General features: G+C 49.8%; 23 non-coding genes and 1 pseudogene across 23 annotated transcripts; all 24 read right to left on the reverse strand.

Moving 5' to 3' along the window:
• Positions 1–80: 80 nt before the first annotated feature.
• On the reverse strand, positions 81–243 carry LOC134997973 (U1 spliceosomal RNA). The gene has a single exon (XR_010200340.1). It is a non-coding gene; the product is annotated as a U1 spliceosomal RNA (small nuclear RNA).
• Positions 244–395: 152 nt separating this feature from the next.
• LOC134997787 (U1 spliceosomal RNA) lies at positions 396–559 on the reverse strand. The gene has a single exon (XR_010200164.1). It is a non-coding gene; the product is annotated as a U1 spliceosomal RNA (small nuclear RNA).
• Positions 560–966: 407 nt separating this feature from the next.
• On the reverse strand, positions 967–1,129 carry LOC134997965 (U1 spliceosomal RNA). Its single transcript, XR_010200335.1, has one exon. It is a non-coding gene; the product is annotated as a U1 spliceosomal RNA (small nuclear RNA).
• A 152-nt stretch (positions 1,130–1,281) lies between these two features.
• On the reverse strand, positions 1,282–1,445 carry LOC134998028 (U1 spliceosomal RNA). The gene has a single exon (XR_010200394.1). It is a non-coding gene; the product is annotated as a U1 spliceosomal RNA (small nuclear RNA).
• A 676-nt stretch (positions 1,446–2,121) lies between these two features.
• On the reverse strand, positions 2,122–2,284 carry LOC134997974 (U1 spliceosomal RNA). The gene has a single exon (XR_010200341.1). It is a non-coding gene; the product is annotated as a U1 spliceosomal RNA (small nuclear RNA).
• A 152-nt stretch (positions 2,285–2,436) lies between these two features.
• On the reverse strand, positions 2,437–2,600 carry LOC134997788 (U1 spliceosomal RNA). Its single transcript, XR_010200165.1, has one exon. It is a non-coding gene; the product is annotated as a U1 spliceosomal RNA (small nuclear RNA).
• Positions 2,601–3,007: 407 nt separating this feature from the next.
• LOC134997966 (U1 spliceosomal RNA) lies at positions 3,008–3,170 on the reverse strand. Its single transcript, XR_010200336.1, has one exon. It is a non-coding gene; the product is annotated as a U1 spliceosomal RNA (small nuclear RNA).
• A 152-nt stretch (positions 3,171–3,322) lies between these two features.
• On the reverse strand, positions 3,323–3,486 carry LOC134998029 (U1 spliceosomal RNA). The gene has a single exon (XR_010200395.1). It is a non-coding gene; the product is annotated as a U1 spliceosomal RNA (small nuclear RNA).
• Positions 3,487–4,156: 670 nt separating this feature from the next.
• LOC134998003 (U1 spliceosomal RNA) lies at positions 4,157–4,319 on the reverse strand. Its single transcript, XR_010200370.1, has one exon. It is a non-coding gene; the product is annotated as a U1 spliceosomal RNA (small nuclear RNA).
• Positions 4,320–4,471: 152 nt separating this feature from the next.
• On the reverse strand, positions 4,472–4,635 carry LOC134998030 (U1 spliceosomal RNA). The gene has a single exon (XR_010200396.1). It is a non-coding gene; the product is annotated as a U1 spliceosomal RNA (small nuclear RNA).
• Positions 4,636–5,309: 674 nt separating this feature from the next.
• LOC134997955 (U1 spliceosomal RNA) lies at positions 5,310–5,472 on the reverse strand. Its single transcript, XR_010200325.1, has one exon. It is a non-coding gene; the product is annotated as a U1 spliceosomal RNA (small nuclear RNA).
• A 152-nt stretch (positions 5,473–5,624) lies between these two features.
• LOC134997858 (U1 spliceosomal RNA) lies at positions 5,625–5,786 on the reverse strand. Its single transcript, XR_010200233.1, has one exon. It is a non-coding gene; the product is annotated as a U1 spliceosomal RNA (small nuclear RNA).
• A 670-nt stretch (positions 5,787–6,456) lies between these two features.
• On the reverse strand, positions 6,457–6,619 carry LOC134998018 (U1 spliceosomal RNA). Its single transcript, XR_010200384.1, has one exon. It is a non-coding gene; the product is annotated as a U1 spliceosomal RNA (small nuclear RNA).
• Positions 6,620–6,771: 152 nt separating this feature from the next.
• LOC134998031 (U1 spliceosomal RNA) lies at positions 6,772–6,935 on the reverse strand. Its single transcript, XR_010200397.1, has one exon. It is a non-coding gene; the product is annotated as a U1 spliceosomal RNA (small nuclear RNA).
• Positions 6,936–7,609: 674 nt separating this feature from the next.
• Positions 7,610–7,772, reverse strand: LOC134997956 (U1 spliceosomal RNA). Its single transcript, XR_010200326.1, has one exon. It is a non-coding gene; the product is annotated as a U1 spliceosomal RNA (small nuclear RNA).
• Positions 7,773–7,924: 152 nt separating this feature from the next.
• Positions 7,925–8,086, reverse strand: LOC134997859 (U1 spliceosomal RNA). The gene has a single exon (XR_010200234.1). It is a non-coding gene; the product is annotated as a U1 spliceosomal RNA (small nuclear RNA).
• A 674-nt stretch (positions 8,087–8,760) lies between these two features.
• LOC134997957 (U1 spliceosomal RNA) lies at positions 8,761–8,923 on the reverse strand. The gene has a single exon (XR_010200327.1). It is a non-coding gene; the product is annotated as a U1 spliceosomal RNA (small nuclear RNA).
• Positions 8,924–9,075: 152 nt separating this feature from the next.
• LOC134997881 (U1 spliceosomal RNA) lies at positions 9,076–9,237 on the reverse strand. Its single transcript, XR_010200254.1, has one exon. It is a non-coding gene; the product is annotated as a U1 spliceosomal RNA (small nuclear RNA).
• Positions 9,238–9,911: 674 nt separating this feature from the next.
• On the reverse strand, positions 9,912–10,074 carry LOC134997958 (U1 spliceosomal RNA). Its single transcript, XR_010200328.1, has one exon. It is a non-coding gene; the product is annotated as a U1 spliceosomal RNA (small nuclear RNA).
• Positions 10,075–10,226: 152 nt separating this feature from the next.
• LOC134997849 (U1 spliceosomal RNA) lies at positions 10,227–10,388 on the reverse strand. Its single transcript, XR_010200225.1, has one exon. It is a non-coding gene; the product is annotated as a U1 spliceosomal RNA (small nuclear RNA).
• A 673-nt stretch (positions 10,389–11,061) lies between these two features.
• LOC134997975 (U1 spliceosomal RNA) lies at positions 11,062–11,224 on the reverse strand. The gene has a single exon (XR_010200342.1). It is a non-coding gene; the product is annotated as a U1 spliceosomal RNA (small nuclear RNA).
• A 152-nt stretch (positions 11,225–11,376) lies between these two features.
• On the reverse strand, positions 11,377–11,540 carry LOC134998032 (U1 spliceosomal RNA). Its single transcript, XR_010200398.1, has one exon. It is a non-coding gene; the product is annotated as a U1 spliceosomal RNA (small nuclear RNA).
• Positions 11,541–12,233: 693 nt separating this feature from the next.
• Positions 12,234–12,375, reverse strand: LOC134997969 (U1 spliceosomal RNA; annotated as a pseudogene).
• Positions 12,376–12,527: 152 nt separating this feature from the next.
• Positions 12,528–12,689, reverse strand: LOC134997850 (U1 spliceosomal RNA). Its single transcript, XR_010200226.1, has one exon. It is a non-coding gene; the product is annotated as a U1 spliceosomal RNA (small nuclear RNA).
• Positions 12,690–13,362: the final 673 nt, after the last annotated feature.

A 13,362-nucleotide genomic window follows, 5' to 3' on the forward strand; every position in this document is an offset into this window, starting at 1 on the left:
TATAGAAGGGAGGGGCTCATAAAAAAAAAGAAGTGGAAACAGACAGCAAACTAGGCTGGAGAAAGACCTGAGACAAAGAGATCTGAATTATATGAAAGCCGACCAGTGGAAACACAAATTATGCAGTCAAGTTTCCCACATTTGGGGAAATCACAGGGGCAGCACACCCAGAGTGCAATGGGTGAGCCTTGCCCTGGGAGAAGCACCTTCATGATCATAGTATCTTACCTGGCAGGTAAGTAGGAGTTGGGCTAGAGCTGGGGAGGGTCGCTGCTCAAGCACCCCCCTGTCAAGTGAAGGAGATCCAACTGAGGCAGCACAAGGAAACTCTCGAAAGAGGAACAAGGCTAGAGGAAGATCTGAGACAAAGAAATCTGACTTTTACCAGAGGTGACCAGAGGAAAGCACAAACACAGTCCCCCACTACCACAAATAATGCAGTCGAGTTTCCCACATTTGGGGAAATCACAGGGGTCAGCATACCCAGAATGCAATGAATGAACCTCACCCTGGGAAAACAATCTTCATGACCATGGTATCTCCTATGCAAAATAAGTATGATTTGGGATAGGGCTGGGGAGGGCCGCTGCTCAGGCATATCTCTGTCAAGTAAAGGAGATTCAACTGAGGCAGCACAAGGGAACTCTCATCTGGGGACAACAACTGCAGGGAGAACACATATATTCAAATGAACATGGGAGGGCAGAAAGCTGCCTAATACTGAAGCACCCCCAAACAACAAACCAAATGCAACAACTAGTACAAGCATTCCTGGGGGAAGGTCTACAGAAGACGGATTTGCATAGTGATGTCATCCAAGCAGTGGGCCAAAGTTGGCTGGAACCCTCATCTGCATATGACTGGAGAAGTCAGGATAGTGCGCAAGGGCATAGAAGGGAGCGGCTCAAGAAAAGAGAAGTGGAAACAGACAGCAAACTAGGCTGGAGAGAGACCTGAGACAAAGAGATCTGAATTATACGAGAGCCGACCAGGGGAAACACAAATTATGCAGTCAAGTTTCCCATATTTGGGGAAATCACAGGGGCAGCACACCCAGAGTGCAATGGGTGAGCCTTGCCCTGGGAGAAGCACCTACATGATCATAGTATCTCACCTGGCAGGTAAGTAGGAGTTGGGCTAGAGCTGGGGAGGGTCGCTGCTCGGGCACCCCCCTGTCAAGTGAAGGAGATCCAACTGAGGTAGCACAAGGGAACTCTCGAAAGAAGAACAAGGCTAGAGGATAATCTGAGACAAAGAAATCTGACTTTTACCAGAGCTGACCAGAGGAAAGCACAAACACAGTCCCCCACTACCACAAATAATGCAGTCGAGTTTCCCACATTTGGGGAAATCACAGGGGTCAGCATACCCAGAATGCAATGAATGAACCTCACCCTGGGAGAACAATCTTCATGACCATGGTATCTCCTATGCAAAATAAGTATGATTTGGGATAGGGCTGGGGAGGGCCGCTGCTCAGGCACATCTCTGTCAAGGTTAGGAGATTCAACTGAGGCAGCACAAGGGAACTCTCATCTGGGGACAACAACTGCAGGGAGAACACATATTTTCAGATGAACATGGGAGGGCAGAAGGCTGCCTAATACGGAAGCACCCCCAAACAACAAACCAAATGCAACAACTAGTGCAAGCATTCCTGGGGGAAGGCCTGCAGAAGATGGATTTGTATACAGTGATGTCATCCAAGCAGTGGGCCAAAGTTGGCTGGAACCCTCATCTGCATATGAAAAGAGAAAAGGGGTATGCAGGGCATGGCGGCCTTTTGCGGCGCTTGGATGACCCTTAGTTCGCATTAAACACCCCCACCCTCCTTCGGTGTGGGGCTCATGTTGGCAATGCCCCAGCCCCTGAAGCATTCAAGCTCATTTTTTGCAGCAGCTTGGCACTGTAACAGCTCCAGAGCTGCTCTGTAAGGCAAGTAAAAGGGTGTGGGCCCTGCAGCACTACCTGTAGTTTGCATTGTGCATTGGAAGGCACAAAGTAAGCAGACAGGAGGAGAAGTCAGGATAGTGCACAAGGGTATAGAAGGGAGGGGCTCATAAAAAAAAAGAAGTGGAAACAGACAGCAAACTAGGCTGGAGAAAGACCTGAGACAAAGAGATCTGAATTATATGAAAGCCGACCAGTGGAAACACAAATTATGCAGTCAAGTTTCCCACATTTGGGGAAATCACAGGGGCAGCACACCCAGAGTGCAATGGGTGAGCCTTGCCCTGGGAGAAGCACCTTCATGATCATAGTATCTTACCTGGCAGGTAAGTAGGAGTTGGGCTAGAGCTGGGGAGGGTCGCTGCTCAAGCACCCCCCTGTCAAGTGAAGGAGATCCAACTGAGGCAGCACAAGGAAACTCTCGAAAGAGGAACAAGGCTAGAGGAAGATCTGAGACAAAGAAATCTGACTTTTACCAGAGGTGACCAGAGGAAAGCACAAACACAGTCCCCCACTACCACAAATAATGCAGTCGAGTTTCCCACATTTGGGGAAATCACAGGGGTCAGCATACCCAGAATGCAATGAATGAACCTCACCCTGGGAAAACAATCTTCATGACCATGGTATCTCCTATGCAAAATAAGTATGATTTGGGATAGGGCTGGGGAGGGCCGCTGCTCAGGCATATCTCTGTCAAGTAAAGGAGATTCAACTGAGGCAGCACAAGGGAACTCTCATCTGGGGACAACAACTGCAGGGAGAACACATATATTCAAATGAACATGGGAGGGCAGAAAGCTGCCTAATACTGAAGCACCCCCAAACAACAAACCAAATGCAACAACTAGTACAAGCATTCCTGGGGGAAGGTCTACAGAAGACGGATTTGCATAGTGATGTCATCCAAGCAGTGGGCCAAAGTTGGCTGGAACCCTCATCTGCATATGACTGGAGAAGTCAGGATAGTGCGCAAGGGCATAGAAGGGTGCGGCTCAAGAAAAGAGAAGTGGAAACAGACAGCAAACTAGGCTGGAGAGAGACCTGAGACAAAGAGATCTGAATTATACGAGAGCCGACCAGGGGAAACACAAATTATGCAGTCAAGTTTCCCATATTTGGGGAAATCACAGGGGCAGCACACCCAGAGTGCAATGGGTGAGCCTTGCCCTGGGAGAAGCACCTACATGATCATAGTATCTCACCTGGCAGGTAAGTAGGAGTTGGGCTAGAGCTGGGGAGGGTCGCTGCTCGGGCACCCCCCTGTCAAGTGAAGGAGATCCAACTGAGGTAGCACAAGGGAACTCTCGAAAGAAGAACAAGGCTAGAGGATAATCTGAGACAAAGAAATCTGACTTTTACCAGAGCTGACCAGAGGAAAGCACAAACACAGTCCCCCACTACCACAAATAATGCAGTCGAGTTTCCCACATTTGGGGAAATCACAGGGGTCAGCATACCCAGAATGCAATGAATGAACCTCACCCTGGGAGAACAATCTTCATGACCATGGTATCTCCTATGCAAAATAAGTATGATTTGGGATAGGGCTGGGGAGGGCCGCTGCTCAGGCACATCTCTGTCAAGTAAAGGAGATTCAACTGAGGCAGCACAAGGGAACTCTCATCTGGGGACAACAACTGCAGGGAGAACACATGTTTTCAGATGAACATGGGAGGGCAGAAGGCTACCTAACACTGAAGCACCCCCAAACAACAAACCAAATGCAACAACTAGTGCAAGCATTCCTGGGGGAAGGCCTGCAGCAGATGGATTTGCATATGGTGATGTCATCCAAGCAGTGGGTCAAAGTTGGCTTCAACCCTCGTCTGCATATGAAAAGAAAAAAGGGATGGCAGGGCATGGCGGCCTTTTGTGGCGCTTGGATGACCCCTAATTCGCATTAAACATCTCCACCCTCCTTCAGTGTGGGGCTCATGTTGGCTATGCCCCAGCCCCTGAAGCATTCAAGCTGATTTCTTGCAGCAGCTGGGCACTGTAACAGCTCCAGAGCTGCTCTGTAAAGCATGTAAAAGGGTGTGGGCCCTGCAGCACTACCTGTAGTTTGCATTGTGCGTTGGAAGGCACAAAGTAAGCAGACGGGAGAGGTCAGGATAGTGCGTAAGGGCATAGAAGGGAGCGGCTCAAGAAAAGAGAAGTGGAAACAAACAGCAAACTAGGCTGGAGAGAGACCTGAGAAAAAGAGATCTGAATTATACGAGAGCCGACCAGAGGAAACACAAATTATGCAGTCAAGTGTCCCACATTTGGGGAAATCGCAGGAGCAGCACACCCAGAGTGCAATGGGTGAGCCTTGCCCTGGGAGAAGCACCTTCCTGATCTTAGTATCTCACTTGGCAGGTAAGTAGGAGATGGGCTAGAGCTGGGGAGGGTCGCTGCTCGGGCAACCCCCTGTCAAGTGAATTAGATCCAACTGAGGCAGCACAAGGGAACTATCGAAAGAAGAACAAGGCTAGAGGAAGATCTGAGACAAAGAAATCTGACTATTACCAGAGCTGACCAGAGGAAAGCACAAACACAGTCCCCCACTACCACAAATAATGCAGTCGAGTTTCCCACATTTGGGGAAATCACAGGGGTCAGCATACCCAGAATGCAATGAATGAACCTCACCCTGGGAGAACAATCTTCATGACCATGGTATCTCCTATGCAAAATAAGTATGATTTGGGATAGGGCTGGGGAGGGCCGCTGCTCAGGCACATCTCTGTCAAGTAAAGGAGATTCAACTGAGGCAGCACAAGGGAACTCTCATCTGGGGACAACAACTGCAGGGAGAACACATATTTTCAGATGAACATGGGAGGGCAGAAGGCTGCCTAATACGGAAGCACCCCCAAACAACAAACCAAATGCAACAACTAGTGCAAGCATTCCTGGGGGAAGGCCTGCAGAAGATGGATTTGCATATGGTGATGTCATCCAAGCAGTGGGTCAAAGTTGGCTTCAACCCTCGTCTGCATATGAAAAGAGAAAAGGGGCGTGCAGGGCATAGCGGCCTTTTGCGGCGCTTGGATGACCCCTAGTTCGCATTAAACACCTCCACCCTCCTTCGGTGTGGGGCTCATGTTGGCAATGCCCCAGCCCTTGAAGCATTCAAGCTGATTTCTTGCAGCAGCTTGGCACTGTAACAGCTCCAGAGCTGCTCTGTAAGGCAAGTAAAAGGGTGTGGGCCCTGCAACACTACCTGTAGTTCGCATTGTACGTTGGAAGGCACAAAGTAAGCAGACAGGAGGAGAAGTCAGGATAGTGCACAAGGGTATAGAAGGGAGGGGCTCAAAAAAAAAGAAGTGGAAACAGACAGCAAACTAGGCTGGAGAGAGACCTGAGACAAAGAGATCTGAATTAAATGAAAGCCGACCAGGGGAAACACAAATTATGCAGTCAAGTGTCCCACATTTGGGGAAATCACAGGAGCAGCACACCCAGAGTGCAATGGGTGAGCCTTGCCCTGGGAGAAGCACCTTCCTGATCATAGTATCTCACCTGGCAGGTAAGTAGGAGTTGCGCTAGAGCTGGGGAGGGTCGCTGCTCGGGCACCCCCCTGTCAAGTGAAGGAGATCCAACTGAGGAAGCACAAGGGAACTCTCGAAAGAAGAACAAGGCTAGAGGAGGATCTGAGACAAAGAAATCTGACTGTTACCAGAGCTGACCAAAGGAAAGCACAAACAGTCCCCCACTACCACAAATAATGCAGTCGAGTTTCCCACATTTGGGGAAATCACAGGGGTCAGTATACCCAGAATGCAATGAATGAACCTCACCCTGGGAGAACAATCTTCATGACCATGGTATCTCCTATGCAAAATAAGTATGATTTGGGATAGGGCTGGGGAGGGCCGCTGCTCAGGCACATCTCTGTCAAGTAAAGGATATTCAACTGAGGCAGCACAAGGGAACTCTCATCTGGGGACAACAACTGCAGGGAGAACACATATTTTCAGATGAACATGGGAGGGCAGAAGGCTGCCTAATACTGAAGCACCCCCAAACAACAAACCAAATGCAACAACTAGTGCAAGCATTCCTTGGGGAAGGCCTACAGCAGACGGATTTGCATATGGTGATGTCATCCAAGCAGTGGGTCAAAGTTGGCTTCAACCCTCGTCTGCATATGAAAAGAAAAAAGGGATGGCAGGGCATGGCGGCCTTTTGTGGCGCTTGGATGACCCCTAATTCGCATTAAACATCTCCACCCTCCTTCAGTGTGGGGCTCATGTTGGCTATGCCCCAGCCCCTGAAGCATTCAAGCTGATTTCTTGCAGCAGCTGGGCACTGTAACAGCTCCAGAGCTGCTCTGTAAAGCATGTAAAAGGGTGTGGGCCCTGCAGCACTACCTGTAGTTTGCATTGTGCGTTGGAAGGCACAAAGTAAGCAGACGGGAGAGGTCAGGATAGTGCGTAAGGGCATAGAAGGGAGCGGCTCAAGAAAAGAGAAGTGGAAACAAACAGCAAACTAGGCTGGAGAGAGACCTGAGAAAAAGAGATCTGAATTATACGAGAGCCGACCAGAGGAAACACAAATTATGCAGTCAAGTGTCCCACATTTGGGGAAATCGCAGGAGCAGCACACCCAGAGTGCAATGGGTTAGCCTTGCCCTGGGAGAAGCACCTTCCTGATCTTAGTATCTCACTTGGCAGGTAAGTAGGAGATGGGCTAGAGCTGGGGAGGGTCGCTGCTCGGGCAACCCCCTGTCAAGTGAATTAGATCCAACTGAGGCAGCACAAGGGAACTATCGAAAGAAGAACAAGGCTAGAGGAAGATCTGAGACAAAGAAATCTGACTATTACCAGAGCTGACCAGAGGAAAGCACAAACACAGTCCCCCACTACCACAAATAATGCAGTCGAGTTTCCCACATTTGGGGAAATCACAGGGGTCAGCATACCCAGAATGCAATGAATGAACCTCACCCTGGGAGAACAATCTTCATGACCATGGTATCTCCTATGCAAAATAAGTATGATTTGGGATAGGGCTGGGGAGGGCCGCTGCTCAGGCACATCTCTGTCAAGTAAAGGAGATTCAACTGAGGCAGCACAAGGGAACTCTCATCTGGGGACAACAACTGCAGGGAGAACACATATTTTCAGATGAACATGGGAGGGCAGAAGGCTGCCTAATACGGAAGCACCCCCAAACAACAAACCAAATGCAACAACTAGTGCAAGCATTCCTGGGGGAAGGCCTGCAGAAGATGGATTTGCATATGGTGATGTCATCCAAGCAGTGGGTCAAAGTTGGCTTCAACCCTCGTCTGCATATGAAAAGAGAAAAGGGGCGTGCAGGGCATAGCGGCCTTTTGCGGCGCTTGGATGACCCCTAGTTCGCATTAAACACCTCCACCCTCCTTCGGTGTGGGGCTCATGTTGGCAATGCCCCAGCCCTTGAAGCATTCAAGCTGATTTCTTGCAGCAGCTTGGCACTGTAACAGCTCCAGAGCTGCTCTGTAAGGCAAGTAAAAGGGTGTGGGCCCTGCAACACTACCTGTAGTTCGCATTGTACGTTGGAAGGCACAAAGTAAGCAGACAGGAGGAGAAGTCAGGATAGTGCACAAGGGTATAGAAGGGAGGGGCTCAAAAAAAAAGAAGTGGAAACAGACAGCAAACTAGGCTGGAGAGAGACCTGAGACAAAGAGATCTGAATTAAATGAAAGCCGACCAGGGGAAACACAAATTATGCAGTCAAGTGTCCCACATTTGGGGAAATCACAGGAGCAGCACACCCAGAGTGCAATGGGTGAGCCTTGCCCTGGGAGAAGCACCTTCCTGATCATAGTATCTCACCTGGCAGGTAAGTAGGAGTTGCGCTAGAGCTGGGGAGGGTCGCTGCTCGGGCACCCCCCTGTCAAGTGAAGGAGATCCAACTGAGGAAGCACAAGGGAACTCTCGAAAGAAGAACAAGGCTAGAGGAGGATCTGAGACAAAGAAATCTGACTGTTACCAGAGCTGACCAAAGGAAAGCACAAACAGTCCCCCACTACCACAAATAATGCAGTCGAGTTTCCCACATTTGGGGAAATCACAGGGGTCAGTATACCCAGAATGCAATGAATGAACCTCACCCTGGGAGAACAATCTTCATGACCATGGTATCTCCTATGCAAAATAAGTATGATTTGGGATAGGGCTGGGGAGGGCCGCTGCTCAGGCACATCTCTGTCAAGTAAAGGAGATTCAACTGAGGCAGCACAAGGGAACTCTCATCTGGGGACAACAACTGCAGGGAGAACACATATTTTCAGATGAACATGGGAGGGCAGAAGGCTGCCTAATACTGAAGCACCCCCAAACAACAAACCAAATGCAACAACTAGTGCAAGCATTCCTGGGGGAAGGCCTGCAGCAGATGGATTTGCAAATGGTGATGTCATCCAAGCAGTGGGTCAAAGTTGGCTTCAACCCTCGTCTGCATATGAAAAGAGAAAAGGGGCGTGCAGGGCATAGCGGCCTTTTGCGGCGCTTGGATGACCCCTAGTTCGCATTAAACACCTCCACCCTCCTTCGGTGTGGGGCTCATGTTGGCAATGCCCCAGCCCTTGAAGCATTCAAGCTGATTTCTTGCAGCAGCTTGGCACTGTAACAGCTCCAGAGCTGCTCTGTAAGGCAAGTAAAAGGGTGTGGGCCCTGCAGCACTACCTGTAGTTCGCATTGTCCGTTGGAAGGCACAAAGTAAGCAGACAGGAGGAGAAGTCAGGATAGTGCACAAGGGTATAGAAGGGAGGGGCTCAAAAAAAAAGAAGTGGAAACAGACAGCAAACTAGGCTGGAGAGAGACCTGAGACAAAGAGATCTGAATTAAATGAAAGCCGACCAGGGGAAACACAAATTATGCAGTCAAGTGTCCCACATTTGGGGAAATCACAGGAGCAGCACACCCAGAGTGCAATGGGTGAGCCTTGCCCTGGGAGAAGCACCTTCCTGATCATAGTATCTCACCTGGCAGGTAAGTAGGAGTTGCGCTAGAGCTGGGGAGGGTCGCTGCTCGGGCACCCCTATGTCAAGTGAAGGAGATCCAACTGAGGAAGCACAAGGGAACTCTCGAAAGAAGAACAAGGCTAGAGGAGGATCTGAGACAAAGAAATCTGACTGTTACCAGAGCTGACCAAAGGAAAGCACAAACAGTCCCCCACTACCACAAATAATGCAGTCGAGTTTCCCACATTTGGGGAAATCACAGGGGTCAGCATACCCAGAATGCAATGAATGAACCTCACCCTGGGAGAACAATCTTCATGACCATGGTATCTCCTATGCAAAATAAGTATGATTTGGGATAGGGCTGGGGAGGGCCGCTGCTCAGGCATATCTCTGTCAAGTAAAGGAGATTCAACTAAGGCAGCACAAGGGAACTCTCATCTGGGGACAACAACTGCAGGGAGAACACATATTTTCAAATGAACATGGGAGGGCAGAAGGCTGCCTAATACTGAAGCACCCCCAAACAACAAACCAAATGCAACAACTAGTACAAGCATTTCTGGGGGAAGGTCTGCAGAAGACGGATTTGCATACAGTGATGTCATCCAAGCAGTGGGCCAAAGTTGGCTGGAACCCTCATCTGCATATGAAAAGAGAATAGGGATATGCAGGGCATGGCGGCCTTTTGCGGCGCTTGGATGACCCTTCGTTCGCATTAAACACCCCCACCCTCCTTCGGTGTGGGGCTCATGTTGGCAATGCCCCAGCCCCTGAAGCATTCAAGCTGATTTCTTGCAGCAGCTTGGCACTGTAACAGCTCCAGAGCTGCTCTGTAAGGCAAGTAAAAGGGTGTGGGCCCTGCAGCACTACCTGTAGTTCGCATTGTCCGTTGGAAGGCACAAAGTAAGCAGACAGGAGGAGAAGTCAGGATAGTGCACAAGGGTATAGAAGGGAGGTGCTCAAAAAAAAAGAAGTGGAAACAGACAGCAAACTAGGCTGGAGAGAGACCTGAGACAAAGAGATCTGAATTAAATGAAAGCCGACCAGGGGAAACACAAATTATGCAGTCAAGTGTCCCACATTTGGGGAAATCACAGGAGCAGCACACCCAGAGTGCAATGGGTGAGCCTTGCCCTGGGAGAAGCACCTTCCTGATCATAGTATCTCACCTGGCAGGTAAGTAGGAGTTGCGCTAGAGCTGGGGAGGGTCGCTGCTCGGGCACCCCCCTGTCAAGTGAAGGAGATCCAACTGAGGCAGCACAAGGGAACTCTCGAAAGAAGAACAAGGCTAGAGGAGGATCTGAGACAAAGAAATCTGACTGTTACCAGAGCTGACCAGAGGAAAGCACAAACAGTCCCCCACTACCACAAATAATGCAGTCGAGTTTCCCACATTTGGGGAAATCACAGGGGTCAGCATACCCAGAATGCAATGAATGAACCTCACCCTGGGAGAACAATCTTCATGACCATGGTATCTCCTATGCAAAATAAGTATGATTTGGGATAGGGCTGGGGAGGGCCGCTGCTCAGGCATATCTCTGTCAAGTAAAGGAGATTCAACTGAGGCAGCACAAGGAAACTCTCATCTGGGGACAACAACTGCAGGGAGAACACATATTTTCAAATGAACATGGGAGGGCAGAAGGCTGCCTAATACTGAAGCACCACCAAACAACAAACCAAATGCAACAACTAGTACAAGCATTCCTGGGGGAAGGTCTGCAGAAGACGGATTTGCATACAGTGATGTCATCCAAGCAGAGGGCCAAAGTTGGCTGGAACCCTCATCTGCATATGAAAAGAGAATAGGGGTATGCAGGGCATGGCGGCCTTTTGCGGCGCTTGGATGACCCTTAGTTCGCATTAAACACCCCCACCCTCCTTCGGTGTGGGGCTCATGTTGGCAATGCCCCAGCCCCTGAAGCATTCAAGCTGATTTCTTGCAGCAGCTTGGCACTGTAACAGCTCCAGAGCTGCTCTGTAAGGCAAGTAAAAGGGTGTGGGCCCTGCAGCACTGCCTGTAGTTTGCATTGTGCATTGGAAGGCACAAAGTAAGCAGACAGGAGGAGAAGTCAGGATAGTGCACAAGGGTATAGAAGGGAGGGGCTCAAAAAAAAGAAGTGGAAACAGACAGCAAACTAGGCTGGAGAAAGACCTGAGACAAAGAGATCTGAATTATATGAAAGCCGACCAGTGGAAACACAAATTATGCAGTCAAGTTTCCCACATTTGGGGAAATCACAGGGGCAGCACACCCAGAGTGCAATGGGTGAGCCTTGCCCTGGGAGAAGCACCTTCATGATCATAGTATCTTACCTGGCAGGTAAGTAGGAGTTGGGCTAGAGCTGGGGAGGGTCGCTGCTCAAGCACCCACCTGTCAAGTGAAGGAGATCCAACTGAGGCAGCACAAGGGAACTCTCAAAAGAGGAACAAGGCTAGAGGAAGATCTGAGACAAAGAAATCTGACTTTTACCAGAGGTGACCAGAGGAAAGCACAAACACAGTCCCCCACTACCACAAATAATGCAGTCGAGTTTCCCACATTTGGGGAAATCACAGGGGTCAGCATACCCAGAATGCAATGAATGAACCTCACCCTGGGAGAACAATCTTCATGACCATGGTATCTCCTATGCAAAATAAGTATGATTTGGGATAGGGCTGGGGAGGGCCGCTGCTCAGGCACATCTCTGTCAAGTAAAGGAGATTCAACTGAGGCAGCACAAGGGAACTCTCATCTGGGGACAACAACTGCAGGGAGAACACATATTTTCAGATGAACATGGGAGGGCAGAAGGCTGCCTAATACTGAAGCACCCCCAAACAACAAACCAAATGCAACAACTAGTGCAAGCATTCCTGGGGGAAGGCCTGCAGCAGATGGATTTGCATATGGTGATGTCATCCAAGCAGTGGGTCAAAGTTGGCTTCAACCCTCGTCTGCATCTGAAAAGAGAAAAGGGGTATGCAGGGCATGGCGGCCTTTTGCGGCTTGGATGACCCCTAGTTCGCATTAAACACCTCCACCCTCCTTCGGTGTGGGGCTCATGTTGGCAATGCCCCAGCCCTTGAAGCATTCAAGCTGATTTCTTGCAGCAGCTTGGCACTGTAACAGCTCCAGAGCTGCTCTGTAAGGCAAGTAAAAGGGTGTGGGCCCTGCAGCACTACCTGTAGTTCGCATTGTCCGTTGGAAGGCACAAAGTAAACAGACATGAGGAGAAGTCAGGATAGTGCACAAGGGTATAGAAGGGAGGGGCTCAAAAAAAAAGAAGTGGAAACAGACAGCAAACTAGGCTGGAGAGAGACCTGAGACAAAGAGATCTGAATTTAATGAAAGCCGACCAGGGGAAACACAAATTATGCAGTCAAGTGTCCCACATTTGGGGAAATCACAGGAGCAGCACACCCAGAGTGCAATGGGTGAGCCTTGCCCTGGGAGAAGCACCTTCCTGATCATAGTATCTCACCTGGCAGGTAAGTAGGAGTTGCGCTAGAGCTGGGGAGGGTCGCTGCTCGGGCACCCCCCTGTCAAGTGAAGGAGATCCAACTGAGGCAGCACAAGGGAACTCTCGAAAGAAGAACAAGGCTAGAGGAGGATCTGAGACAAAGAAATCTGACTGTTACCAGAGCTGACCAGAGGAAAGCACAAACAGTCCCCCACTACCACAAATAATGCAGTCGAGTTTCCCACATTTGGGGAAATCACAGGGGTCAGCATACCCAGAATGCAATGAATGAACCTCACCCTGGGAGAACAATCTTCATGACCATGGTATCTCCTATGCAAAATAAGTATGATTTGGGATAGGGCTGGGGAGGGCCGCTGCTCAGGCATATCTCTGTCAAGTAAAGGAGATTCAACTGAGGCAGCACAAGGGAACTCTCATCTGGGGACAACAACTGCAGGGAGAACACATATTTTCAAATGAACATGGGAGGGCAGAAGGCTGCCTAATACTGAAGCACCCCCAAACAACAAACCAAATGCAACAACTAGTACAAGCATTCCTGGGGGAAGGTCTGCAGAAGACGGATTTGCATACAGTGATGTCATCAAAGCAGTGGGCCAAAGTTGGCTGGAACCCTCATCTGCATATGAAAAGAGAATAGGGGTATGCAGGGCATGGCGGCCTTTTGCGGCGCTTGGATGACCCTTAGTTCGCATTAAACACCCCCACCCTCCTTCGGTGTGGGGCTCATGTTGGCAATGCCCCAGCCCCTGAAGCATTCAAGCTGATTTCTTGCAGCAGCTTGGCACTGTAACAGCTCCAGAGCTGCTCTGTAAGGCAAGTAAAAGGGTGTGGGCCCTGCAGCACTGCCTGTAGTTTGCATTGTGCATTGGAAGGCACAAAGTAAGCAGACAGGAGGAGAAGTCAGGATAGTGCACAAGGGTATAGAAGGGAGTGGCTCAAAAAAAAAGAAGTGGAAACAGACAGCAAACTAGGCTGGAGAGAGACCTGAGACAAAGA

Source organism: Pseudophryne corroboree, unplaced genomic scaffold (assembly GCF_028390025.1).
Source record: "Pseudophryne corroboree isolate aPseCor3 unplaced genomic scaffold, aPseCor3.hap2 scaffold_147, whole genome shotgun sequence".
Classification (NCBI taxonomy): domain Eukaryota; kingdom Metazoa; phylum Chordata; class Amphibia; order Anura; family Myobatrachidae; genus Pseudophryne; species Pseudophryne corroboree.